The sequence below is a fragment of the Anabrus simplex genome, chromosome 13 (genome assembly GCF_040414725.1).
Source record: "Anabrus simplex isolate iqAnaSimp1 chromosome 13, ASM4041472v1, whole genome shotgun sequence".
NCBI lineage: Eukaryota > Metazoa > Arthropoda > Insecta > Orthoptera > Tettigoniidae > Anabrus > Anabrus simplex.
This window is the reverse complement of record NC_090277.1, coordinates 32,182,232-32,209,517: the sequence shown is the minus strand read 5'-3', so window position 1 is coordinate 32,209,517 and position 27,286 is coordinate 32,182,232. Positions and strand designations below refer to the sequence as shown.

General features: G+C 37.6%; 1 long non-coding RNA gene across 1 annotated transcript; it reads left to right on the top strand.

Moving 5' to 3' along the window:
• Nucleotides 1–290: 290 nt before the first annotated feature.
• On the top strand, nucleotides 291–15,128 carry LOC136884813 (uncharacterized). Its single transcript, XR_011018916.1, has 3 exons — nucleotides 291–344; nucleotides 2,606–2,733; nucleotides 15,053–15,128. It is a non-coding gene; the product is annotated as an uncharacterized lncRNA (long non-coding RNA).
• Nucleotides 15,129–27,286: the final 12,158 nt, after the last annotated feature.

Below are 27,286 nucleotides of genomic sequence, written 5' to 3'. Positions count from 1 at the left end.
CGGGGATATATGTATACAGCCGAGGAACAACACACTACTTATAAAGTTGTGAGAAGCTCTATTCGCTATTTCCGGTTTACTTTTGAAGTGGTTGGCTTGTCGTTATTTAATGTTCGTGTTCATTTGTTTTGTACTGTTCATCTCGGACATATTTCGGCATCTTATCGAGGTTTGTACTGCGGATTGTGCTGTTTCTCTTAAGATTTTCTTCATCAGTTAATTGGAGTTTCTTACGTCTTACACTTTGTCCAAAGCTTTGAACATATTTCTAATAAAGTTGTAGTCTCAGTCTTCTACATCTCCATTAGGAACTTAATATCGTACGGTACGTCATAGGAAATAAGGTAAGCTTTATTGTTCAGTTCGTATTTAAACACAAAAGAACAGCGGCAGATAATTCTGTTTTTCAGCCCACTGCAGGCTGTCTACGTTAAACATTACCCAGCTGTCGTTCTTAGTGATAACATATGGAAGTTTGTTCCAACATGGTACCGATTTTTTTCTCAATAGCCTGCTCATGCGTAGTAGTATACATGTTGTTCCAGCAGAGATTCAGAACTGATTCTGAACCGTGAGTTCTGAATTCATGATGTTCTAACTACATTCAGAACCATTTTGGGAGCCAATGCCAGCAGTTCTCATTCAATACCGGGGACTGCATGTTGTATACATCCACATTTAATTCGACGAGTAAGTGGTGCAACTACAACTTCTCCTTGGAAAAGTGAGGTCTTCCATCATCCATCGTTAAAAGTTTTGTAACAATTTGTAGATGTCTTTGATTCAGTTCACAGTTGCCATTTGCTTATTCCTACAAAACTTTATCAACAGTCAATTCTGAAAGCATTCTGACTTGCCAAATAGTTCATAGCGATAACTGTTTTTTTTTTTGTAACAAATATGCTTTATATATTGTAACATAATCAGTAATGGTTGCAACTTCTGGGATAAAGTTGCCAATGAGTACTGGCCATCCTCTATGAAATAATTTGTTTGATCAATGAGGAATCTGGCTAAACTGCTACTGAATTCAACATACTATATGGTAGCTCTCAAAGGAGCTTACACACAATTGTCATTATTATAAAGGATGATTTTCATAATTTTTAAGTATAATGAAAAAGGTCGAGCTCTCCATCTACTATCTGAATGTTTGCAGGCCGATGACCTTAGATGTTAGGCTCCTTTAAACAACAAGCACAAACAAGAATGTTTGCAGATTCGAAAGAAAACTCAATGTACTATATCAGAAAATTCCTAATAGTTACTTTCAAAATAACTGAATTACTGTTGGACTTTGGAGTAAAGGCAGTACAGAATGTACATAGCCAATAGAGCTAGCAGAGTGACAGGGAGGGGAGGTTGTCTCTTCACAGTCAGATCGTTGAGCAAGTTGAGCAAGAAATGATTAGTTTTGAAGGTTGGTTGTAGAATTTTATTTTTACAATTCGATTTATGTCGCACCAAGACAGATAGGACTTATGGTAACGATGGGGTAGGAAAGGACTAGGAGTGGTAAGGAAGTGGCCGTGGCAACCCTGGAAGCAGTCTTCTATGCTTTCCCATTTTCATACCTGGCATATGCTGGGATTGTACTGTACTCAAGGCCACTGTCTCTTCCTTCCCTCCCACTCCTAGCCATAACACCGTAAGTTCTATCTCTGTCAGTGTGATGTAAAACAAATTGTTAAAAGAAATGGTCAGTTGGGGTATAGAGGACAAAAGTAATGAACAGATCGGAGTACATCTACAGCATTGCTCAGGATAGGGTTATATGGGGAGGTACATCACTACAGTCATTAGACTCCCAGTGTAGTGGGTGATGTATAAGTTGCATAGTCATGGGCTTTTTACTACGGGTGTGCAAATTAATCCCAACCCGTGGGTGTGGGATATTCTTTCAGTGAAAATGTTTATCCCTGAGGTTCAGTTTCCAGATAAAACTGGAGGTCAATGAATATTGAATTTTCACGACCGCATTGTAATCAAAACCAACTTTCAACCCATTAGGTCATGTTACGTACATTTAGTATGTGTAGAAGAGATGTTAAGTACAGAACAAAAATGGCCAACCGGACACCAGTGGGATCCGAACCCACAACCTCCCGATTTTGGGTCGGTTGTTCTACCAATTGTGCTATTGTGGCCTAGGCCATCTTTGTTCTGTTGGAAGGGATCTGAGCTACAGGTCTGGTACTACTACCATCACACTGTAGAGTGCGTTTAAATTGCCCGTTGAGGGCCAAGTCAATGAATATTGAATTTTCACGACCGCATTGTAATTGTAACCGACTTTCAACCTATTAGGTCGTGTTACGTACATTTAGTACGTGTAGAAGAGATGTTAAGTACAGAACGAAAATGGCCAACCAGACACCAGTGGGATCCGAACCCACAACCTCCTGAGGAGGTCTGGCTGGCCATTTTTGTTTTGTATTTGACATCTCTTCTACACGTACTAAATGTACGTAACATGACCTAATAGGTTGAATGTCGGTTTCGAAAACTGGAGGTCCTCTGGCTATGAGCACAATATCAACAGTCACCAAAAACTACAAGTTTTACTACAAAACAGCAATAAGAGTGTTTGTTGCTCATGTTTCAGGGCAATATCTTTGGAAGTAATCTACATCCCAAAACCGTCCAAACCTTCACACACTGTTTAAAATGGACTTGGATGTAAAGATCAAAGAGGAACCAATCTGCTTACAGGAAACATCAAATAATTCATGCGTAAGTATAAATGCAGATAACTTTATAGTGATTACAATTAAACCCTTAGCAGTCATCTGAATTTAACTGTGTTTTTACGCAGTTAAAACTTCTCAGTCCTATCCCATTTAACTTAAAAGTATCTACAAAACAATATAGATCTTCTTCCTCTAACATAAGTCTTGGGAAAAGAGGAAATTGATATGGGAGCTTATTTGACCCACTATATCATTTTCATGTTCTTGATGTAACTAATGTTGAAATGTGTTGTCAAACACAAGTTTAGATGTAAACCAAAGATCGAAGTCAAGACGCTTACAGTTTCATTCACAACAATGATCTTGACCAGTATATAAATATAACAATATGTTTTAAATTTCCACTTGTGTTTGACGACACATTTCAACATTAGTTACGTCAAGAACATGAAAATGATATAGTGGGTCAAATAATTCCCCGTATTGATATCCTGTTTTCCGAAGACATATGTTAGATGAATTTGACTGGTTACATAACTCTACTTTTATCAGTTGTTCAGGAAATAAATGAGAGTCTGGCTGTCTATTCTTAAGGTACATATATAGTTGTATACTAATCTCCAATTTACTGAATATTTTCAAGTAAGCATCTTTTATTTTGCACAGCATGTACGAAAGCAGAATTCATTTATAAGGTTTTGAAGAAGAGGTGGGATCCTCTTCATTTCCCTTCAGCTTAGTAGCTCTTGTCAGGAAAAATGGCAGTCTGAGTAGCTCAGGTTGTGGAGGGCTTGTGTTCTGGTTTCCAGTTGGCATATTAAATCCTTGATCACCCTGGTGGTGTTAAAGGTGCTCAAATACATCAGCCTCTTTCTGTCATCTTAGTGTTTAGAAATCCATAAAGCTAGTTTACATGACATAAAATCAATAATGATAACAACTTATAAGTTATGAATTTCATTATGGTCCATATTGGCAATTAATCACTGTCAAAGGGTAGAGATACGTCCACTTATTCAATACCATTATATTAATATTATTAACAATAGCTATGGCTCGGCTCCCTCTTGGCAACCTGTCTGGTGTAGGTGTCCATGCTGAGTGCACATAACTTTCGAGAAACATTTGGCATTCACTTCACACTGTATTAAAACAATAGATCACTACATCTGATGAAAAGGCCACTTACTCAAGTTGTGAATGTCCCCTTTAAAGCTATATATAAACTGTTTATGGGGTGAGGTGGCCATGCGGTACAGGTGTGAGTTTGCATCTGAGAGATAGTGGGTTCGAACTGCACTGTCGGCAGCCCTGAAGATAGTTTTCCATGGTTTACTATTTTTATACCAGGCAAATGATGGGGCTGTACCTAAATTAAGGCCACGGCCGCTTCCTTTCAACTCTATGCCTTTCCTACTCCATTGTCGCCAAGAGACCTATCTGCGTTTGTGCGAACTAAAGCAAGTTCCGCAAAAAAAAAAAAAAAACACGAATATACTGTTACTCATATATTCTATTCAACAAAGCATAATTTGTCCACTGTGCAGACTGTTATTTAAATATTGTGGTGGACAGAGATGAAAGAGTGTGCGGGCAGCAATGGGTCGATATTAGACAGTCCAAAGATTAATTTAAAACTTTGAAATTAGAGGTATATTTCTTGATTGATTGATGTTCATTGTTTAAAGAAGCCTAACATTGAGGTCATCAGCCCCTCTATATTTCTTTCTCTGATATCTTTTGGTATCTTTTCAAAATCTCAAGTTTACAATTCGGGTAAAAAATTCATAAGATTGGGTAACAATTTAGAAAATCAAATAATAATTAATGAACAAATTTGAGCTTGAAGCTCCCTAATTATACATTCTCCATGAATGCTGCAGCTCCTTTCAGCAAATAGTGAAGGAGAGGGATCTTCCAATTCCTTTTTGACCACTAGGTGACAGAGTATCCAAAATACACAATTTTCCAAGAGCACTTTTTGCTCCACAAAATTATCTAGGAGACTACTCTCGGAACATTATCACATTATAGCCTTCCAGAGGCACCATTCAACCTTTACATTAATGGAAAGAACATCTTTGCTCCATAAAAATTTACATTTAGGAATCCATTTCCACAAATGTCTGGGCCTATGAAAGGCTAACCTATATTTTACAAATTCAAGCCATATTCGCTGTCTTATATGCTCAACAGTCTAACATCTTTACCTAAAAGGAATGAAATAGAATTAAACAGGTGTATCAAGTACCCATTCTACCAGGCCTTTGTGAAAAACAACAGGTTAAATTACTGGCCGAAAAATCAAAATGGTGAGGATGTGCACACTTGCACTCCTTAAAATTAAAATTAAAAATTAAAACCCTATTAGGGCATATGGCCCCAAGTATAGAGGCTATGTCTATACTACTGAGGTGACTAGTTGGAGAAAATATTTGTTTACAAGATTACAAACTGAAAAAGGTTACAAAATCATAGTTACCTCAAAATCAAGTTGATAGGGAATACAAGAGGGTAGCTCACTCTTTTTTCCCTGATTTCAGTTAAGTTCCTCTGGCTTGTTTGAAATTTACACTCGGATTTTGTAATTTACATTTTAGAAAATTAAAGTTACATTGTTTAAGTTTGGAAACCTTCCCCTCGAGCTAGCTCTCAAATAATATCACTTCGTTAAACCTGGACTGCCATTACCTGAGCTGGTGGACTTTTCAAAGTTGGACAAGGTGCCTCTGCCTCCTTGATAAACAGACACTCTGTAGACGAATGATCAATAAGACAACCTGGTCCGAAAATGTGCCAGCTTTTATACCAGAGAGGAATATTCCAGAAAACTCTTGGCTAAGGCCTGACACACTCCCAATTCTTATTGGGTGATAAAATAAGTACCAGAAACCTGTGATTGGATGAAAAATAAATATACAAAATATTATATTGGCCCACCTCTTTAAGTTGGCGGGAAGAGATAGTGTGAACTTTAACATGCCAAAAACAAAGAAAAATCAGTTGGTTGGGGAAATGTTAGAATACAATATTACTTCACAGTTATAATTGCCAATCTTCAGACCAGATGGCACAACATAAGTGTATAGTAGAAACATGTGTAGAGAAATGTCCAAACTTCTTGTATTAGTTGTTGCAAGCTTTAGATTTTAGATGGCATTTTCCAAGGCACTTCATTTAAATGTGCAGGGTGGGTGTACTGCTGGCAGACAGACAATGAATATCAGCTCTAAAATCAATTCAAGACTTAAGAGTACTTGGTTATTATAAGAATATTGCTATTGACATAGTCCAACACCAGTCATAACAGATTTAATGTGTTTAGTTTCAATTTCAGATGTGTATTCAGACATTTCGTCACTTTTTTAGATTTAGGTTTTATTTAAGACATACCAATTTGTTTATTTTTATTGGTGGTTATATGTATGCACGTATTTCCAGTGTGCTCATGGCAGAAGATGACCTATTGTAGCAAGGTCGAAACGAGTACTAATTATATAAGGTACAATATTAATCTAATGGTATTGGAAAGCCGGAAATATTTCTACCCTTTGATAATGATAACAACTTGACAGTGAATTCTTTTTCCAGAAACCATGACCTGCTATATTGTAAATGTGATATTGCTAAAATTTTAACATTGTTATAATTTTATATTGTCAGGAGATGGAAAACATCACTTGGGTCTTTGTTTTCAACATTTAATTAAGAGATGGAAAGGATACCATGTATTGATATACCAGTGGTTTTTACAGAGTTGTACATTACAGTTCTGTTATGTTATTCTTAAATCTTACAGAAGATTGATATGGTGAAGCTTGAAATGCTGGGAGTTTTGATATGATGTTTGAACATGAGATATGTGAAGAGACTATGGTACAGTAGGGTATTCCCTGGCAAAGAGGGTACATTCCTTCATGATGTGGTGGCAAGCCACTTGTCTTGTTTTCTTTGGGTTGTCACATGGTGGTGAAGTACTTATGTTCATTCTGTGGATGGGTGATCTGTTGCAGCCTTGGTTTATAAAGAGTTGCATGAGGATGTAATTAGGTACAAGATATCCAGAAAGACTACTGGAGATACTTCTAATAAATAGTTTAATGTGAGAAGCATTCTATGAGATGATATATTGGCCTATTTCAGTCATGATTTTGGTGTAATATTTTTTTCAGTAATAGCCTCCATGGCTCAGGCAGCAGCATGCTTGGGCTTTCATGACTGGGTTCTGTGGTGTAAATCCCATTCAATCCATGTAAAATTTTTATTGGACAAAGTAGAGGCTCTCTCAGTAGTCTGGTGTTCCCTGTAATCATTCATTCCAATATCATTTCATTTCATCTGTCAGTCATTAATAATTGCTCGAGATGAGGACAACACGCTTTGGTAGCTGGCACTGTTCCTATCCTTGCCGCTACATGGTGGCTTTATTCATTCCATTTCTGACCTGATTGCATGGCTGGCAACAGGCTATGGATTTTTATTGTTCCAGTAAATTCCTGCATCTTGCCATTGATATTGAGCTATAGGCAATGAAATGTGATGGTTATGAGGCTATTTATGTGAATGGTTTTATTTCTGAATGCAAGAGCAGGCAGGTGCATTCTTTGTCTGTTTGAGATGACAGTTAAGGCTGCTTATGAGTCTACAGGGATAGCGGGAGCAATCACTTGGTGGTTGTGTTGAGTCTAATCTATAGCAATCAAAAGAAGGAGGAATAAGCATTGGAAAGAAACAATCATCAAATTAACTCATACAGAGAGAGGGAGAGAAAGAGGAACACATCATAGGAGAGTTTATTGATCCCAGTTCTTCTACATCCATCTCTTCTCTGTTCCCGATGAGTTCTTCTTCCCAGCTTCTGGATGAAGGTGGGCGTTAACACTCATTTGGGGGCCACATTGACAGATCTAATATAAGATAAAAATGTAGAGGAGGTGATAGTTTAGGAACATGGGTCAAACATAAAAGGTGCAATAATTATTGAGAGGAACAAATAAGTGACCCGAAAATATCAACACATGATAGGACAAACATAATCAGAGTTCAGTATGGGAAGAAAGAGGAGATGACGACAAACACAACGACATAAAATGATGAAGACAATCTCCACATCTTCATACACTGCCACAGGCTTTCTCCTTGCCAATCCAAATTCCTCACTTTTCAACTTCTGGCAGGCTGTTTTGTGCTTCTCAGCTTCTAATTTTAACTCTCTTAGAGCCATGCGGTACTGCGAGCGTCCGCCCTTTAAATTGCCAGAGCCGATGAGATCGGCCTTTAAATATCCGTGCGGAAGTTGCCAGAGCCAATTACATCGGTCGGCTGAAAATTCTGTGATATACATACTTTTTTGCAGTCTATAGTGACGTGCATACTTTTTTGACAACCTGTAGTAAATGGGCTACAAGATATTGTGTGCCTGACCTTGCTTTGGAATTTCTAAGAGGGTGTTCTAGCTTTCACAAGAGTTGTTTCCTGTGTTTAGAAATACCGCTAACCGGTCAGTACAAGATTGCTCCTTGCAGTGAGTGGATTCTTGACAGCAGAATGGCAAGTAGTTCACGTGATATATTTTCAGCAGGTATTGATGACGATAAATTAATGGAATATTTGGAACAATGCGAAGTGAACGCGGATGATTTATCGGATAGCGATAGTGAATTTAGTTCAGAGAGTAGTGATGAAATTATACCAGACACGCCCCCGGGATCACCACAGCTAAAGAAGAGGCGTTTATTTGTTTCTAATGGCAGTAAGGCTACTGTGAATACTGTTGTTGATGAAACTAGTGATGACGAAGATGATGATGATGATGATGTCTCTGGAGAACATTTTGTGGAAATTTCTCCCAATGAACCTGACAACGTCCCTCAGTCTCCTGTTTCGTTCATGGAACTTCCTGGACCTAAACATGCCCCTGCGCCTGATTCTCCGCCCATATCATACTTCAATTTATTTTTCACTTTTTCTCTGCTAAACCTTATAGTCACCGAGACCAATCGCTATGCTGACCAACTCCTTACTTGTAATGAACTGTCACCTAATTCCTGCTCTCGATGTTGGAGACGCACTACAATTGACGAAATAAGGGTGTTCATAGCTGTCATCATGAATATGGGACTAATAAGAAAACCTACCATTGTTTCGTACTGGAGTACTGTAGACCATTTCATTACCCCTTGGTTTAGTGAAATGTTCTCAAGGAATAGGTTTCAGCTTATTTTGAAATTTTTTCATTTAGTTGACAACAGTAAGCTTTCTCCTCCTGGCTCTCCAAACTACGATCCCTGTGCTCGATTCCAGCCTCTTGTAGATCATGCTAATAGGCTATTTAGACATCATTATATTCCTCATCAGCAACTTTCCATAGACGAAAGTTTAGTTGGAACTAAATGCCATACACAACTACTCCAATACATGCCGAATAAGCACCATCACAAGTGGGGGATAAAATTTTGGATGTTGTGTGATGCAGTTAGTAAGTATTGTGTTGGTTTTTATACCTACCGAGGAGCAAGATCCACTGAAGACAGAAACGAAATCAGAATTAATGGACTGGCCTACACTGTAGTGACCAAACTCATGTCCCTAGGGAATTATTTTATGAAAGGTTTTCATGTTTACGCAGATAATTATTTTACGTCAATTCCCCTTGCAAAACATTTATACTCACTTGGAACATTTATTACCGGCACTATACGAAGAAACAGGAAGGGACTACCAGATGCTGTGAAAAAGCCATTTAAATTAGTTTGTAATAAATATTTCAGACAGGGGCCAATTTTACTAGTGGGATCCAAACAGAAAAAATCTCAGAAAAATCAGGTGGTGCTTATAAGTACACGCGGAGCTGCAATAGAAACAGAAGTGCCTGCAACTGCTAGAAACATTAATCAACCCAAGAAGAAACCTAACGTGATCTTAGACTATAATCGTTATATGGGTGGCATTGATACAAATGACATGATGGTGTATTTTTATTTAGATGAACGTAGAACTTTGAAATTCTGGAAAAAAGTTGCATTCAATATAATTTCGAGAATGGTCTTAAATGCTTATTTGATGTATTTAGAAAACTGTAACGGAAAGAAAATGACTAGGCTCCAGTTCTACTCCAGTATAATTGAATCTCTGAGTACTGAATGGTTTGAGAATAGACAAAAGATTATCACGAATATTCCCGTGTGTGGCGTAAAACTTTTGTCAGGTACATTAGAAAGACGGTGCGTTGTATGTAGCTCTCCGCAACAGAGAAAGAGGTCGCGAACTGTGTGCATCAAGTGCGATAAAGGCCTGCATACTAAATGTGCAGCTCTTCATAAATGCCCTAAATAAACAAAATATATTTAAACTTCTACTTGAACAAAAAACAGAGATTTTATATGACGTTGCGTTACGCTTTCTATTGTTCCTATTAGTGTTAGTGATAAGTGATTAGTGTTAGTGATAAGTGATTAGTGTTAGTGTAAATAACCTTAAGTGCTTCAACAGTGGTCTCAAACTTTGAACAACATTATATAGCGGTGACGAGTCTTCTTATCAAAAATTTTCGGTGAGTAAATTTATTTTGTCATTTTCCTTCTTTTTTACTAGTGACATAGTAAAATTGTGTTTGCATTTTTTGTTTTTCTTTTTCTCGTTCAGAGCAATTATTCTGTTCATAAATGAATTTTCTATCATTACGTAAATGCCGGTCCCCACGGATCAAGTGTAGTGTGCCTGCCTCTCACTCGGAGGTCATGGGTTCGATTCCCGGACAGGTGAACGGTTTTTACCTGGGTCTGAGTGTTGGTTCGAGGTCCACTCAAACTAAGTGATGACAATCGAGGAGAGATCTTAGGCTAAGAGAGCTACCTTGGTCTAGAAAACCATGAATAATGAACGAGAGAATTCGTCTCACTGACCATGCGTCACCTCGTAAACTGCAGGTCTTCGGACTGAGCAGCGGTCGCTTAGTAGACCAAGGCCCATCAGGGCTTTAGTGCCATAGATGTTTTAATTACGCATATTGTATTGTACTGTATTGTAAGATGTTTTTAAAAATAGATACTGAAACAGAAAACTAGAAAAGGGGATTTCCGATAAAATAAAAACTATAATCTCAACTATTATTTTTTACTTTTTAATAACTCAGAACTATTTTTATACAATCTACACCACATAAATAAAATTTATCTTAAGTGTTTGCCATACATCGATATATACATGAATGTTATCGGTGAGTAAAATTGTCTTATTTTCATTAGGGACATACGTTTTGAATTTTAATTTTTTATATTTTTATTTTTCGCGTTCAAAATAATTATTTTATAGAATTATATTTGGAAATAAATTCTGCATTTAGTCGTATATTCTTTTGTATCGTAGATGATATTTTCAAAGTAGATATTGAGAGAGAAAGTGCAAAAATGTTTTTCTCTTCCTAAAAGTAAACGTTATCGACAACCATAATATCAACAATAATACTTTTTTATTATTTATATCACTCTAAATCAGTTGTTTATTTTATGTAGTCGACGTGTAGAAAATTTCTTGCCGGTATTTAAAATACACCGGTAGATATACGCGAATGTTAAAATGCACGTAATTCTACTAAAAACGGCCTGGCACTTTACAGTAGTAGAGTGCAGGCAGAGCTCTGGCCTCTTCCAGCTGCTAGTGAGCGGCCGATCAGATCGGCTCCTGGCTCCAAGAGGGTTAAAGATGAAAATTTCATGTTGTTCCATATTGAACTGTATCACAATTAAATGGAAATAACAAATAATGTGGTTCAGCCTATTCAATACAATTAATAAGAAATTTAGTGTTACATTCTTATTTATGATTGGAAGCGATGCCGGTTTCAACCACCACTCTAGGTCATCATCAGACGAATAAAAATAAAAAACAATGCATAGGAAAACAAGAAGTTAAAGGATGAGTCTTTCACAAAAGCAGTCGAAGAAGCAATATAATATAGTATGGATTAGCACTGTGTAATTTTAAATCATAAAATCTAGAAGAAGTTGAAGGTCAGTCACTTCTATGAAGTAAGGCGCAATCCTCTGAAGTGTAGCACAACACACGCAATGTTCGGCACTGTGCCTCAAAATGTGTACGAGAAGAGATGAACAGTTAAGTGAGCCAGCCTGCATATATTATCAGGCGCGAAGTCACATCGAGGGTCCACCTTCACACTTCTTCATGCTTGATGTGGGAAATGTAGGATGGAAGAAAGGCAGATAAATGCAAGAAAAGTGAAGAAACGTAAGATAAAGATAAAATAATGTTGGTCAATAATAAGGAATACAGAGAAGCATTTGAGAAGTAAGCCCTTGTTGAACAGGGTCATCCAGAAGTTGTGCATTTATTTCATTATGTTGTCTTCAATACCACCTGGTGAGGACTTGTATAATGTCCTTTTTGCATCCTCTACCTCATGTTTTGTGAAACTGTTTCCACCTGTGTAGCTCAAGTTCAGTTTCCTCATATTACTTTTCTTGTGATCTATTGTTGTGCATGCTGGGCTGAGTGACTCAGTTTTGAGTCTGGCTCAGTCCAGTGGTATTTGAAGGTGTCCGCCGCATGTTTACTACATCTTTTCATTTTTTATTTTGGTGCATAGACCGGTTTTCTGAAGATATCTATCTCTGGCAACCATCTAGGAGTGGTAGTAAAGGAAGAAAACAGGCATAGTTAGTTTTTCTATTTCATATTAAGAAGTTACTTATCATGATCTCCCTTCATTTATTAGTTCTGCACAGTTTCATCCCTTAGGCTGAAGCATTATTTTGCACCGCCCCAGCACTACGGCCTATGTTAACCCCTTACTGCTTCTGTGTGTGAACAGCAAATTTAGGGGAAGTATAATATAGGACAAGCAAAGCAGAGCCCATCAAAACCACACGATAAACATAAAAACCAAGAGAACTCACAAGTACAAGGAACATCATGTAACAGACCTACCATTTGAAGGCAAGCAAATTCCAGTAATATCCACTGAAGTAATGGTGAAAACAGCCCCATTCCCTGGAGAGCAATAAAGAGGGTGTGAACAAGAATGCACAATGAATTGCAGTAAGTTCTGTACATTTGCCTGAATGGAAGATAAGAGAGCACCCATTACCATTAACAATAGCTATTATAAATTACAATAACTTAAACAGTACATTTGAAATAGTAAAACACGACATGATTCATGATAAGTAGGTTGAAAATAATGAATTTCCTGTAATTAAGATAATGCTTAGGGATCCCTTATAAAATATGGTTTAAGAGAGTTGAATTTAAACATAATTCACAACTCATGGTTATAATCTGATGTATAATAAAATGGAGAATCCTTAATAAATTCCCAGTTTGTTGAAACCAAGAATAAGGCACAAATAAATAAACAATATTATTTAGAAGTAAACTATTTATAATTCAATATTATTACCAAGAGAAGCTCACAAAATCTAAATCCTGAAAAAATTTCCATCATTTTGCACAATCAAGTAAATAAACTTTTGCCCATTACCACAGACACATCAGTCTCAATTAACAATCCATTTCCAATACACAAGAGACAATCCACACACGCAAACTCAAGAAGATAAGATATAGCAACAGTGGGAAGACAGATACATATTAATCACAGCCGCCAAAGGAAAAAAGGGCAGAGTGCAAAAAAAGCATAAGAACGTAGGAGATTCAGAATGACTCAAAAGCCTTATATGGAATTTATTAGCTTAATATATAATTTCATTACTTATCCCAGCACAGGGTATGAGGTTACTAGGGCAGAAGTGGGCACATGGTAAGAATTTCTCTCATGCATGAAATGAATGAACAATGTAATCTTTAAGTACAGTTATAGATTTAATTGGTTAATTAAATGGTTAATTAAAGATTTCTGTAGTTATTTTCATAAGAATTATTGTAGTTTTACACTATTTTATTTACAAATATAGAGCATTCTACATCGTTTAATCAGTGTTATGAACATCTCTTTCACAGGTGACTCCTTTATGCATCTCTGCCAATATGGGGTTGGTATAATGCAGATTTAACTTTGTAGTGTCTGCAGGGAAAAACAAATGCCTTGCTTCCATTGCTGATCCTTCATTTGATGCTTTTTCTCTGGTACTTTGCAGATGTCTCACAAGATTCCTATGTGTAGTAGTATGTGTTGTACTTGTGTTTCTGCAGAGTACATCCCGCGTTATTCCTCCATCCTTCTCTGTGTATAGGGTCTGTTTTGTACCACTTGGTTGGAAGTTGTAACAACAGGTTCTGTTTCAATTCCAGAAAACTTCGTTTAAATTGTCCCATATTATAATAGCAAATGTCATTTATATAATCTACGTCTTCACCTGCTTCTTCATTCTTGTTTATCTCATTTTCCACTTCATCTACCAATTATGACCGTATCTGTGCTTTCTCTACAACTGTACTTCAGTATTTGCAAATATAGTCAATATATTTACAGTATTCAACAATGCCAGAAATACTAATGAAAGAAAGTGCACACAAGTTACCCATTAAACAAAAAATTTAAAAAATAAGGAAGGAAACAAAGAAAGTAATAATGATATTAAATGGCAAAAATTAAAATGGTAACAAGTATCCAAAAATTGTGAGTGGCATACAATTACTAATGCAGTTTCTTAATGTGATTTGCTATGGTAGAACCCCATACACTGTTTCAAATGTAAGGTGCTCTTTGGGGAGTTTTGATGATAAAGGCAGGCCACATTTCCTACCTCCATTTAAAACAGAAATCAGGAGTTTCTAACATAGTGGCAAACTCACTTTCCAAATGCCATTAACAGTAGAAATGAGGAGTTTTCAATATAAGGAAAACCCCCTTTTCATAATGCTAGTCAAAGTCAAGTTGGAGAGATTTTAATACCTCAGGAATAGAACCATCTTTTAGGTTTGAGGCCGTGTGCATTTGCAGAGTTTCACCCAGACATATCATTTGGGCTCATCAGTTGCGTTGACATTCACCTGTAAGCCATTGCTTGGCAGTGGCAGACCAACTGCGTGATCCTGCAGTGTTAGCAAATAGGTATTGCTAACCAGCTAAAGGAGAAGTGAATTCTCTATTTTCAAAAATATATACTGCTAACAGTCAGGCCCAGCCAGTGCCTGTGGGATGTTTGAAATAAAAGCCTTGTCTCTGTGATTTGATTTCCAGGGAAGACTATACACTGTTTGGCTGTGATAGAGACATTGAAAGCAATGGAGAGACAGGCCTGACTGCTTACTTCATTGGCCAATAAACTATGACCCTAATCATTGTTAATAATAATATATATTTCTGGTACCTTTTTTTTTTTTCAGTAAAAGTCAGTGGAAGTAATTTTTGGCTCATTTTCTTATAACAATTTATGTTTCAGTGTGAAATGGACCAGAAAATAGAGATAAAGGAGGAACCTATCTTGCTTGAAGGCACAGCAAGTACATTCTTTGTAAGTATCATGCCTGATTATTCTATAGTGATTGGAACGTAATTGATATCAGTACATTTTCAGAGCTACATGTTACAAAGTATTTCATCTGGAATTATGTTCAGTGCATAACAAGGGGCACACTCTCCAACTTTTAAAAGGTACATTGTCAGATGTTTTATTGTATTCTCCTTTCATAGCGTGACATGTCTAGGTGGTAGTCTGGTAGGTGTGCTGTGCTGTATGTTGTCGCTGTCAGTGGCCATCAGATGAGTGGTGATTGCATGCCAGATGTCATTCATTTTTATATGAAATAGTGGATAGTTGTTGACGTTATTTTTCCCCATGGATAGTTTAATGTTTGGTTACATAATGCTAATCATTTTCAGTATAAATTAACTGGGCAGGCCCTATTTTTTATATGAGGACCTTCATCGTACCTACATGGCCGTGGTAAGATTCCAGTGAGTTTGAGGTATCAGTACCTGAAACTTAGTGCTGATTCAGGATGCTATCAGTGCTATGGACATTTTCTTCATTTGGTAAAACAGCTATAGTGACATTTAGTTTACTGTTCATGACAAAATTACTTGTTGTGACTGATCGGGTCCTTTTCACCTAAAATCTTCGGAGGATCATGTCCATTAGTTCAGTATTGATCATTCTGTATTATCTTCTTTGGCAACATATGTATATTCACTTGTATATTGGGAGTTTGCTAATTATTGATTTTTACTCAGCGTTCCTGCTGATTGGATAGATTTTATAACATTGATGGTCAACTTTGATAATTGGATTTTTCAGTTAATTATGTAATTGGCCTGTGTGGTCATGGAGGGAATTGTTTGGTCTTTTCCTTCAAGTCTTTAATTGTTTTTGTGCAATTTCTTGTGCTGTATTTCCTCTCCTTCCACATTATTTATATTTTCTTTTTTTTTTTTATTGATAGTGCTACATTAAATTTACTATGAACCATTCTGTTGGGTTTTGTGAATTATATTCATGAAAAACAAGCAGAACATCCAACAGCTGTGGAGGCCACTGAAAAACAAATTTAAGAAAGTTATCTGAGGGGGATGGATTATTTATACTCCTCTACTTGAACATTCTATGGCTTGCTCAGGCTGGTCACAGCTTGTTGGCAATGCTGACAGCACTCCTGGATGGAGGAGTTGGGGCAGTTCATGAAATAAGTGTCCTTGCAATTGTAAGTACTCAGTACTGGTACTTAATGAATGCCATCAGAATATGTCCCCACTACAACAAAAGTGCTGCAACCTAGAAGGCTATGTTGTTCTCAGTACTGAGTCCAATCCAGCGGCTGAGAGTTACTCATCCAGGTAGCAATACAACTTCTATTCATCAATAAGATTCAGTCCCAACTTGTTGGATCATCAAAATTACCAGAAATATAACTACAACTGGAATGCTTCAAGGTATGGCATAACTGTCACAATGCTCTTAAGGCTTCCTACACTATTGCTTTTGAGATTCCACAGATAGATAAATCTAGGGGAGTACTATTGTTATTCCCTCTTGTAGTGTGGAATTTACAGGGCTCATGTGGATAGTGAGATGGTTAAGAATTCCACTGATATGAAAAGTCATTTTATACTTCATTTAAAAACCAGTTAATGGAAAAATTTCTGATATCCTTTTCCACCATGATATTAGAACATAGGTATCACCTGACATGATTGTGTGGCTGTATGTACTGCAACACCTGTATTAATATTCTAAGAAATCTGCAATAACTGAATGAAAGGTGTGACAACCTTGTTATTGTTATCATTTCAGAAACAAAGTCCTGCAGGATTTCAGGAATTTAGTTTGGGTGCAAGTCCAGAGGTTTAGAATTGTAGGGCTGGCCATGGCGTTAGTATTATAAAAGGATTGTAGTAAATATAAGTTCAAATACTGTGCTCTAAGACCTTTTTAATGGACGCACTGCCCTGCTGTGTTTGCAGACTGCCCTTCTATCATAACCTGGATATGAGCTAAGTACATAGTGTAAAACTGTTTTGTTAAATTTACAATTATTATTTTCAGCACAGTTACATTAATTACATCGGGGTTTAAATGTTGAAAAATGTGTAATCATCCATGAATTGACTGGGGATTTTATGTGAAACCTGAAAGAGTGATTTTACTCTCCCAAAAAATATACAAGGCCAACCTTATTTGAAAACTATCAATCTTACTAGAAACCTGTTTCTAAAACTTTCTGCTCATGTACACTATTTTGATAGGAGGATTAATAAGATTGATACCTTTTCAGAATGTCTTAGAGTCTTACTTCCTAAACCACATAGCCTGTGAGAAACAGTCTTTCTACCAGAAAGGAACTTCACATTTATTGTAAATCACTTAGGTTTTATATTCACCTAAACAGTAGACGTGCTGTCATAATAAAACTTTGAGGAGTCTGATGAGTCAGACTGTTCATGAGAGTGAAATTTCCTGAGACCATCATTAGCTTCCTCATTTGCAGTTTCAGAAGTCGCTGATGTGGACTAGTCACCTCACCTGACAATGTTTTCAACCTCATCTTTCTTTGAAATCTTTCCCACTATACACTTCCATCACCCGTGTTAATGGCCTGTCTATCCACGTCTTTCCATCAGCTACAACCAGCACCACATCCCCTTCTGCTTCTGGATCTAGTGACTTAGGTACTCTTCTCAAATTCTAGTCGCAACTGTTGTAGAAATCATTATCTCCTTGATAATTTCACAGAATCCAGTTGATGTAAATATAGTATTACCCAGCAGACTTCGTCTTGCAAAATACGTGAAGGTGAAAATTGCTTTACAATGGCAAAAAATGAAAGTATCCTCCTATTCAATACATCATATATTCCGTCATTAGACGGAGTAAACAAGTTCAGACATGTTTCGGCTCGTTTGAGCCATCTTCAGTGAAAAAATTAGGGGGGTTGGAATAATTTACATAATATGAGTTGAAAAAATGCTAAAAAACATAATGAAAGCGCAAATGAAAAAACAAACAAAAGAGAACCTAGACGGAAACAAAATTAGCACAAATATACAATATTTACATCAATATGCAGAGCAAAAAACAACTTATTGCAACAAAATTCAGTGAAACAGGTGTTAATTTGAAATAATAATTGATACTAAAAACTGCGTTAACCTAAGAAACAAGGGAATGAGAAAACAAATGATGCAGATGGAAATGAATAATAGTAGCACATGGTGAGGTTGTGAACCTCATAGTTTACAAATTATTGGTTTATAAAAATGACAAAACAGTTTGAAATTGCTGTCAAAATCATCCTAGTGGAAACCCATCACATCAAATTGGTCAGGAGGAGAGCGGGAGCAAACATTTTGAGAGAAACCAAGCCTGAATTAACCTGTGATAAGCCTGTGATAAGGAGAAAAAAACACCATGAAATTTAAGGCTTTAGAAATAGCAGCACTCTCAATATCTTCTCAATCTAGCGGTCCCTTTCTTCATTATTGTTTCATAATGTTGGCTGGTGTTTTGCCTTATTATAGAGTTTTATTATTATATCTTGTAAAGGTGAAAATTGGTTGAGATCTTCAGACTTCTCAGGCAAGTAGGTAAGAGTTTGGGATTTAATCACAGATTCACACTCACACAGTAGGGTTGTCATCTCGTCATAACGCAGTGAAGCTCTCCCGAGGACACATCTCTAATTTCTCTTTACTATCTGAATCAGATTTCTCCACCAGCCACTCTCCACCCAGCCTGCCGGGGAGGGGTTAATCCTCTATTGTATTCGTTGCATTGTGGACTCTCTTTCTGTGAGGTTTTAGTCGACAGTTCAAAACAAATTATCTCTACCAGTGAAATTTGTTCGATTGTTGTTGATGCTTATTTTTCAAAGGGGCCTAACATCTAAGGTCATCGGCCCTCCATTGTTGTTGTAGACACTTGTGATCTTTCTCATCGAGTGATGAACCCTCGAAAACTTTGTACAAATTCATTTATTATGAAACTTTTGACCACTTGCAGGTGCAGTGGCCTATACACGACAAATGTAAAGAGCATAATTCACACCTTTGTTTTTACTTCCAATATCAGGAGCCCAGCAAAGTCTACACCTCAAATACCACAGCGTCTTTTATTCTGTTTTCCGATAGAGTTACAGAATCAGCAACTGCCGCCTTAGCTTCGTGGCATTTTTCATCTCACATATCTTGACAGCATGGCCTGGCTGCTCCTTTTCCATGAATAACTGAAAATCTAATATTCTAACATGTTCTTCATGGATTAGAAGTTGCACCAGACAATGTTTAGTCATTAGTACTGTGGGGCATCTGAAGTCCTCACTATCTCTCCTTTCAGTAATCTTTGTTTTCATTCACAAATTTCCTTCACAATCTTAGATCATGTGAAGTGACTTCCAGCTTGAAATCCCTTCTCCCCAGAAACTTCTTCTTGAACGAATCAAATGATTAACCTTCCTGATGCCTTTATTTCAATGGTCATTCTCTCTCCCACAAGTCTTTCACTTTCATTCCTTCTTTTGTTAAGAGTAAACCGTAACATCCTGGTGACCATTCTGGCAATCTTGATGTAGAAAAAGAATATTCCAGATTCCATGGAGGCTCCACAGCGGGGACAACATAAATCACAGTTTCCTTACCTCATTCACGATCAACTTCATCCTCTTACACGGCAACTTCATCACAAGGCCACTTTTCTTCTCCCAGCTTCACCAGGACCTTCCTACCACTTTGATTCCAATAAAACTCATCCATGTCACAACCTCATGAAGGCAAATCACCTGGAGAAAGTCTTCCTCGTAAATGCTGCCACTTTGCTGTGTGGGAGTAAGTCAATATTTCCTTAACTCTATTTTGTACAAAGACACCCTTCTATATCTGCATCAATGCAGTGTCCAAAGATAGCAGTGCACATCAACGAGACTGAGGCTGTCTTTTATAGTGGTTAACATTCTAACACCAATAAGGCAGGAAAGTAATTCTAGTTGAAGTGTTGCAGTTCTCTTAAATGGTGCTACCCTCTTTTTTGCGAAAAATTAGCTGCAGACTGATTTCATCGTGATGCTTGCTTTTCAACAACACAACTGCAACATAAGCATATTTACTAGCATTACATACTGTATGAAGTTAATAAGACTTCCTTAGAGTCACTCAGAGTAATTCATCTCGGTATAGCAATACAAGCTCATCAAGGTAATTGTTCATTCCACTTTATGAAGATGTGTTTTATTTCTTATTGTACCTCTGTGTCCCAAATTATTTTCTGCTCCCAAATGTCTTGTAACAGAACCTTCGGCATCGTTTTAACCAATTTATTCATCTAATTAGTTTTTCTTCTTTAGGCTTCACTATTCCCATTTAACTGAGGCAATCTTAGTCCAACTAAAACTATATTTACCCCACCACATATTATATGCTGGCTATGAACAAATAATTATTAGAAGAACTTACTAATCATATTGTACCAGTTACGACCTGTACATGCATATTTTTTGAGAGTTGATCGTATTTTATCACCACGCGTATTACTCCGTGCAAGCCTGGTTTGTGTACATTCAGCAGTGATGGACTTTAAATTTCTCCAGTGATTTTTTCAAGGACTCGTAATATTTACGTGTGTTGAGGAACGAATTCTTCTAAGTCTTTATAAATGGGACTTGTAATATTTACGAGTGTTGAGGAACTCTGAATTCTTCTAAGTCTTTATAAATGGGACTTGTAATATTTACCAGTGATGGACTCTAAAATTTCGGCAGTGATTTTTCAAAGACTTGTGATATTTACGAGTGATGACCTCTGACATTATTCAAAATTTTCATGAGCATAGACTTGTGATTTTCATCAGTGATTTTCCAAAGACTTGTAATATTTACCAGTGATGGACTTTAACTTTTTGCCAGCAATTATTCAAAGACTTGTAATCTTTACCAGTGATGGACTCTAACTTTTCGCCAGTGATTATTCAAAGACTTGTAATATTCACGAGTGATGAACTCTAAATTTATTCGAAGTTTCCATGAGCATAGACTTGTGATCTTTGCCAGTGATTACTTAAAGTCTTGTAATTTTTTTCATTGATGAACTATAACATTATTGAAAGTCTTCATTATCACGGACTTGTCATTTCCATGAGTGTTAAAGAGTGGATTCTTGAAAGTCTTTATGAACATTGTCTCGTGATTTTACCAGTGATGAGAAAACTCATTACTCAAGGTTTTCATGAACTTTGATTTATAAATTCTGCGAGTGACGAAGAGCACATTTTCGGAGTTTGCATTGATTCTATCAACCTCATTGTACTTGGGTAATGTGATTACCCTCAACATCGTCAGGAACCAGCGTAGGTCGTCACGGGCATCAGGAATTTGAGGCGTATTCCATGCAACCAACCGCATCTTGACGGAGTACTTGGGCATCTTCTGGAACGTGTTCCAGCCGGTGCGGCCTGGTGAGCTGGAGACCCGGGCCATTTAGAGGACACTGTGGAAGACAACCCCTATCTACCATGAGGTGAAATGCAATTTAATATGCATTACATGAATAAACTCTTATCAAATCAGATTCAAACTTTTCTTGTAGATAGGACCCTGCCTCCTGTACCAAGCCCTAGCTATTATTCATCCAGTTTAGCCCTGAGAACTATTCAATGCTTGTGTTGAAAATAAATCTTAAAGTCGGGCTCTTTCACTGGTACAGAGAAGAGGGTAATATACGTGGCACCCTACACGTTGGGGCACGATAGCTAGGTTAACAGTGCTATCAAGTAATAGACAATCACAACACCCTGGACGTGGTGTTTCTTTTTACAAAGTGAAACTTATGCCCTGGACGTGGCAAACAATTTGTCTTTTATGTGTTCTTGTCATATGGTTGAATTTCTATGTGTTGATGTATGCTGAACTGAGTGCTTTTGAACTTTTAAAGTCACTGATATTTCAATTTATGATTGAAAATTCCTAAGTGTCACATTTTAAGGTATTAAAATTGCCATAAATATGCATAATATGCTCGCTGCAATTGAAGCCCTGAGGCTTAATATGAATGAGGTTAACGCCAATTTAGAGACTAGGCTTACTGCAACATGTGCTAACTTAGAGCGACGTATTACTGAGTCCAACACTAATCTAGAGAGACGTATTACCGAAACTAATAGCAATCTTTCTAGCTTAGCTGAGGCTAATATTCAAACTAATGCTAATCTTGCTAATGTAGACTAACGTTTAAACAGTATAGCTGAATCAAATACCAAACTAGAACAGCGCTTAGACAATTTAGCGGAATCTAACACCAACTTAGACAGGCGGTTAGCTCAAGCTGACGCCAGGTTAGATAAGCGCTTACATGACGTGGTTCAATCCCAATTCAATGAAATGAATGCGAACTTAGAATCGCGTTTCAATCAAGCAAGTGTTAGGATAGAAGAAAGATTCACGGAGTCCCATAAGAAAATTGATGATCCATTCACTGAAATCAACTCTCAGCTAACTCGTAATGTCGAAGAAATGAAAAACACTGTTAAAAACAAAGTCACAGAAATTGTTAAGGAGGATGTGAAAAGGGTTCTTCCATCAGTCCAACAGCTTTCACAGGACATTGAGGATTTTAAAGCCGAATTTCAGGAGTCACATGGTCAGCTCTCGCAAATACAGGCTAAAATTGTTTCTTTCCACGATACTCTTAGGGACACAGTTAAGAATGACATTTCCAGAGTTGGAAACGAAGTTGCTTTGTTAAAAGCTAAGCAGGGCGAGTTTGACAAACGGTTCACTCAGCAAGCCGATAATACGACCACACAAATTAGTCGTATTTGCAAAGATGTGGGTGAACTTAAAGTTGAATTAAAGAACGATGTCAAACAAGTCGAAGAAATAGTCCAACTCCAGTTGGGGGATGTCAAGAGTAATCTCGAACAACTAGCCACTAAGGTCGTTAACCTTGAATCTCGAGATACGTCCAGACCTATTCATAGTTTGATGGAAGGAGTCGGAGAGACATCATACCAGACAACTATCGTTGAAATTCAAGAGGAAAAACCTCCTAAATTCTCCGGTAAAGAAGATTACACGGCTAAAAAGTTTCTAATCAATGTAGCGGAATATTTTCATGAGCACAAGATTAGTGAAGATAGAAAGCTAAGAACAGTGGCCCGATTATTAGAAGTCAAGGCTCTTTCCTGGTATTCCGTGTTCAAATCTAATTTCAAGGTATACTCTGACTTTGAGAAGGCTTTAATTGACCGTTTTTGGAACGCAGAAACTCAGCACCTTATCAAACTTCAACTATATTCGAGGAGGTATAACACCTCCATTAACACCTCTCGATACGCAGATTTTTTATTATCTCAGTTGAAGAAGATACAGTATTTATACTCTCCTTTGCCTGAGAAGGTCCTCATACAGGTCATTACGTTACAGTATCCTTCTCACGTTCAAGAGATCTTCGTAGCAGCGAACATTCAGAACTTAGATCAATTTGATGCTGTATTATGACGTCTTGATACCGCTCATGCGCAGGGTACTTTGAAACCGAGCAAAAGTAAGGACGTAGCCGCCCATCCAGTTCAGGTTAATACTTCTGAATAGCCGCGACAAAGTCCTGAACGAGCGGATAGAAGGGAAGAGAGAGATACTCAATCTTCACCTCCGCGGTATAGAGGGTTTAGGAGACGCCCATACCGTGGCCAGACGCCCTACCAAACCAAACCTACTTGGTTAAAACAAGAAAAAACAAGAGAGTAGAGACTCAAACAATTCTGACTTGCACAAACGGTGGAAGGAAACGCAGGACTACCTCCATCAGACGAAACAAGAGGGTCATCAACCTGGAGCGACTTCTCTTGAATACCAAGAGTATCATCAAAGAAACAACACCTTTGGTTAAAACCCAGAATCCACAGGTGCTGTTGCCAAAAAAAAAAAAAACTTAAAATTTTCAGAAATAAGTTTGCCTGAAAATTAGGAGGTCGGGTCATTTCATGTAGACATAATAAATTATTGGCACATTGATGACGACTTAGTATTTTTCGACGAATTACCCATTCGTCAACATGTTCAACGAAGTTTACCCATCATCAATATTACCATTGGGAATTCCAAGTATCATCGCTAGTGGACTCGGGAGCGCAAGTTTCCCGAATTTCTGACAAGTTGATAACATTGATCAAGGATCGATGTAACCTTCTAATTTTGCCGGTAGCACAAGTTAGGATTAAGGGCATTATTCCTGACAGGAATATCAAATGTAAGCAGCTAGTCTTCCTTGAGTTTGCTATCAACGAAGAAGTGTGTGAACATATTTTCCTGATAGTCTCTCCTATGAAGTTTAACCTTATCTTGGGTTCAGACTTTCTGTCTAAATATAAGGCTACCATTGACTATTCTGCCAACACTATTCACCTACGTAGGATTGCATCTGTAGAGTTACAGCTGGTTGACGGTGAAGATTTTGGACTTCAAGGGATTGATTTACCCCGTACACAAGTCGATGGTGTGATTGGCGATGCCGCCCCAGTCGACCAGGTACAGAAAGAATAGGGTGATCCCGAAGAAGAAGAAGAAGAAGAGGGGCCCATGTCATTGAGGATGGTGATCCCAATGAGGAGGGACCCATCGATGAAATTTTGAGTGACAAAGGGCCTGATTTTCTCACCTACATCTCCAGTGTAACTGAAGCCCCAGATTACCACCCTAACATTGCAGCGGCGGAGGAAGAGACCTATCCGGACGTCTTCGATGAGAAGCCTGTAGAGATTAAGAATTTTAAACACCATTTCAGCGTCAAGGATACTTCGCCCTATAAACGCAAGCCATACCCGGTGCCTGAGAAGTACATAGATGAAACCAGGATACTGATTTGTCAGATGGAGGCTGACAGAATTATCTCAAAGTGCGTTACGCCCTATATTAATCCGCACACCATAGCAAGGAAACCCCATGGTAATCTACGTTTATGTTTGGACAACGGTGCCTTTAAAATCACAAGACTAGATGGCAGCCTTGAAGGCATCTACAACGCTTCCAATCTCAAAAAATACTTTGAGTGAAAAGAGACTAAAAGAAAATCCTCACAGTATTTTCTTTTTCCCTGAGAAGGAGGGATATTTACCGGTTACGACCTGTACATGCATATTTTTTGAGAGTTGATCGTATTTTATCACCCCGCGTATTACTCCGTGCAAGCTTGGTTTGTTTACATTCAGCCGGACGAGCGAGCAAGCTGAGAACAGCTGTATGCGTGACGTAGCTGCAGGGGCTAGTTAGATCACCCGCCTCTCATGCCACGTGCAGCTAGCCTGAACTCGTATGTTCCAGACTCAAGCGTCACACCTTCCGGAACATTCGATGGAGAAAAAATTTAAAACTCCTATAACAATTGTGGTAGCGACTTGATCAACATGTCATTTTAAAGGGAATTACATAAACGTCGCAGTGCTTGAATTTCAAGAAAATCCGTCGAGGGATTCAGAGGTAACCAGCTTCACGACATATGTAACGTAGATGTCCCCAAACCAAATATCAGGAGGGCTCAATATAGCCTGATATCTCAGTCAGTCAATCACAGTCGAGTAGTCAACGTGGCCCTACTCGCTGCCATTATCGTCGGAAGCTATCTTCGTGGGGAACTCTGAATTCTTCTAAGTCTTTATAAATGGGACTCTAAATTTTCTCCAGTGATTTTTCAGAGACTTGTGATATTTAACAGTGAAGGACTTTAAATTTCTCCAGTGATTTTTCAAAGACTCGTAATATTTACGTGTGTTGAGGAACGAATTCTTCTAAGTCTTTATAAATGGGACTTGTAATATTTACGAGTGTTGAGGAACGAATTCTTCTAAGTCTTTATAAATGGGACTTGTAATATTTACGAGTGTTGAGGAACTCTGAATTCTTCTAAGTCTTTATAAATGGGACTTGTAATATTTACCAGTGATGGACTCTAAAATTTCACCAGTGATTTTTCAAAGACTTGTGATATTTAGGTGTGATGAACTCCAACATTATTCAAAATTTTCATGAGCATAGACTTGTGATTTTCATCAGTGATTTTCCAAAGACTTGTAATATTTACCAGTGATGGACTTTAACTTTTCGCCAGTGATTATTCAAAGACTTGTAATATTCACGAGTGATGAACTCTAAATTTATTCGAAGTCTCCATGAGCATAGACTTGTGATCTTTGCCAGTGATTACTTAAAGACTTGTAATTATTTTCATTGATGAACTATAACATTATTGAAAGTCTTCATGACCACGGACTTGTCATTTCCATGAGTGTTAAAGAGTGGATTGTTGAAAGTCTTTATGAACATTGTCTCGTGATTTTACTAGTGGTGAGAAAACTCATTACTCAAGGTTTTCATGAACTTTGATTTATAAATTCAGCGAGTGACAAAGAGCACATTTTCGGAGTTTGCATTGATTCTATCAACCTCATTGTACTTGGGTAATGTGATTACCCTCAACATTGTCAGGAACTAGCGGAGGTCGTCACGGGCATCGGGAATTTGAGGCGTATTCCATGCAACCAACCTGGATGGTCCGTCCGCATCTTGACGGAGTACTTGGGCATCTTCTGGAACGTGTTCCAGCCGGTGCGGCCTGGTGAGCTGGAGACCCGGGCCATTTAGAGGACAATGCGGAAGACAACCCCTATCTACCATGAGGTGATATGCAATTTAATATGCATTACATGAATAAACTCTTATCAAATCAGATTCAAACTTTTCTTGTAGATAGGACCCTACGTCCTATACCAAGCCCTAGCTATTATTCATCCAGTTTAGCCCTGAGAACTATTCCATGCTTGCGTTGAAAATAAATCTTAAAGTCGGGCTCTTTTACTGGTACAATATTGACTATTGGACTTTTACCTATATCTCCACTGATATTAACAGTGGAGTAGACTTCAATTTTACTTCGACATTTTAATGAGTACATCAAGATTTTAAACTCGTACATCATCAACAGTTTCAAAACCACAGCAGACTATACTGCTCATAAAGTGTGTTGCAACATCCCATTTTACCCACGTTTTATTTTATTTTTAAGTGTGGATTTGTCATCATATGTTTTTATATCATATAGCACGTATATTCTTTATAGTAATATAATATGTTACTTGCCCAGTTTGCAATTTTAAGCTGAAGATGACACTCTTACGTGTCGAAACTGGTATTATGAATGAATA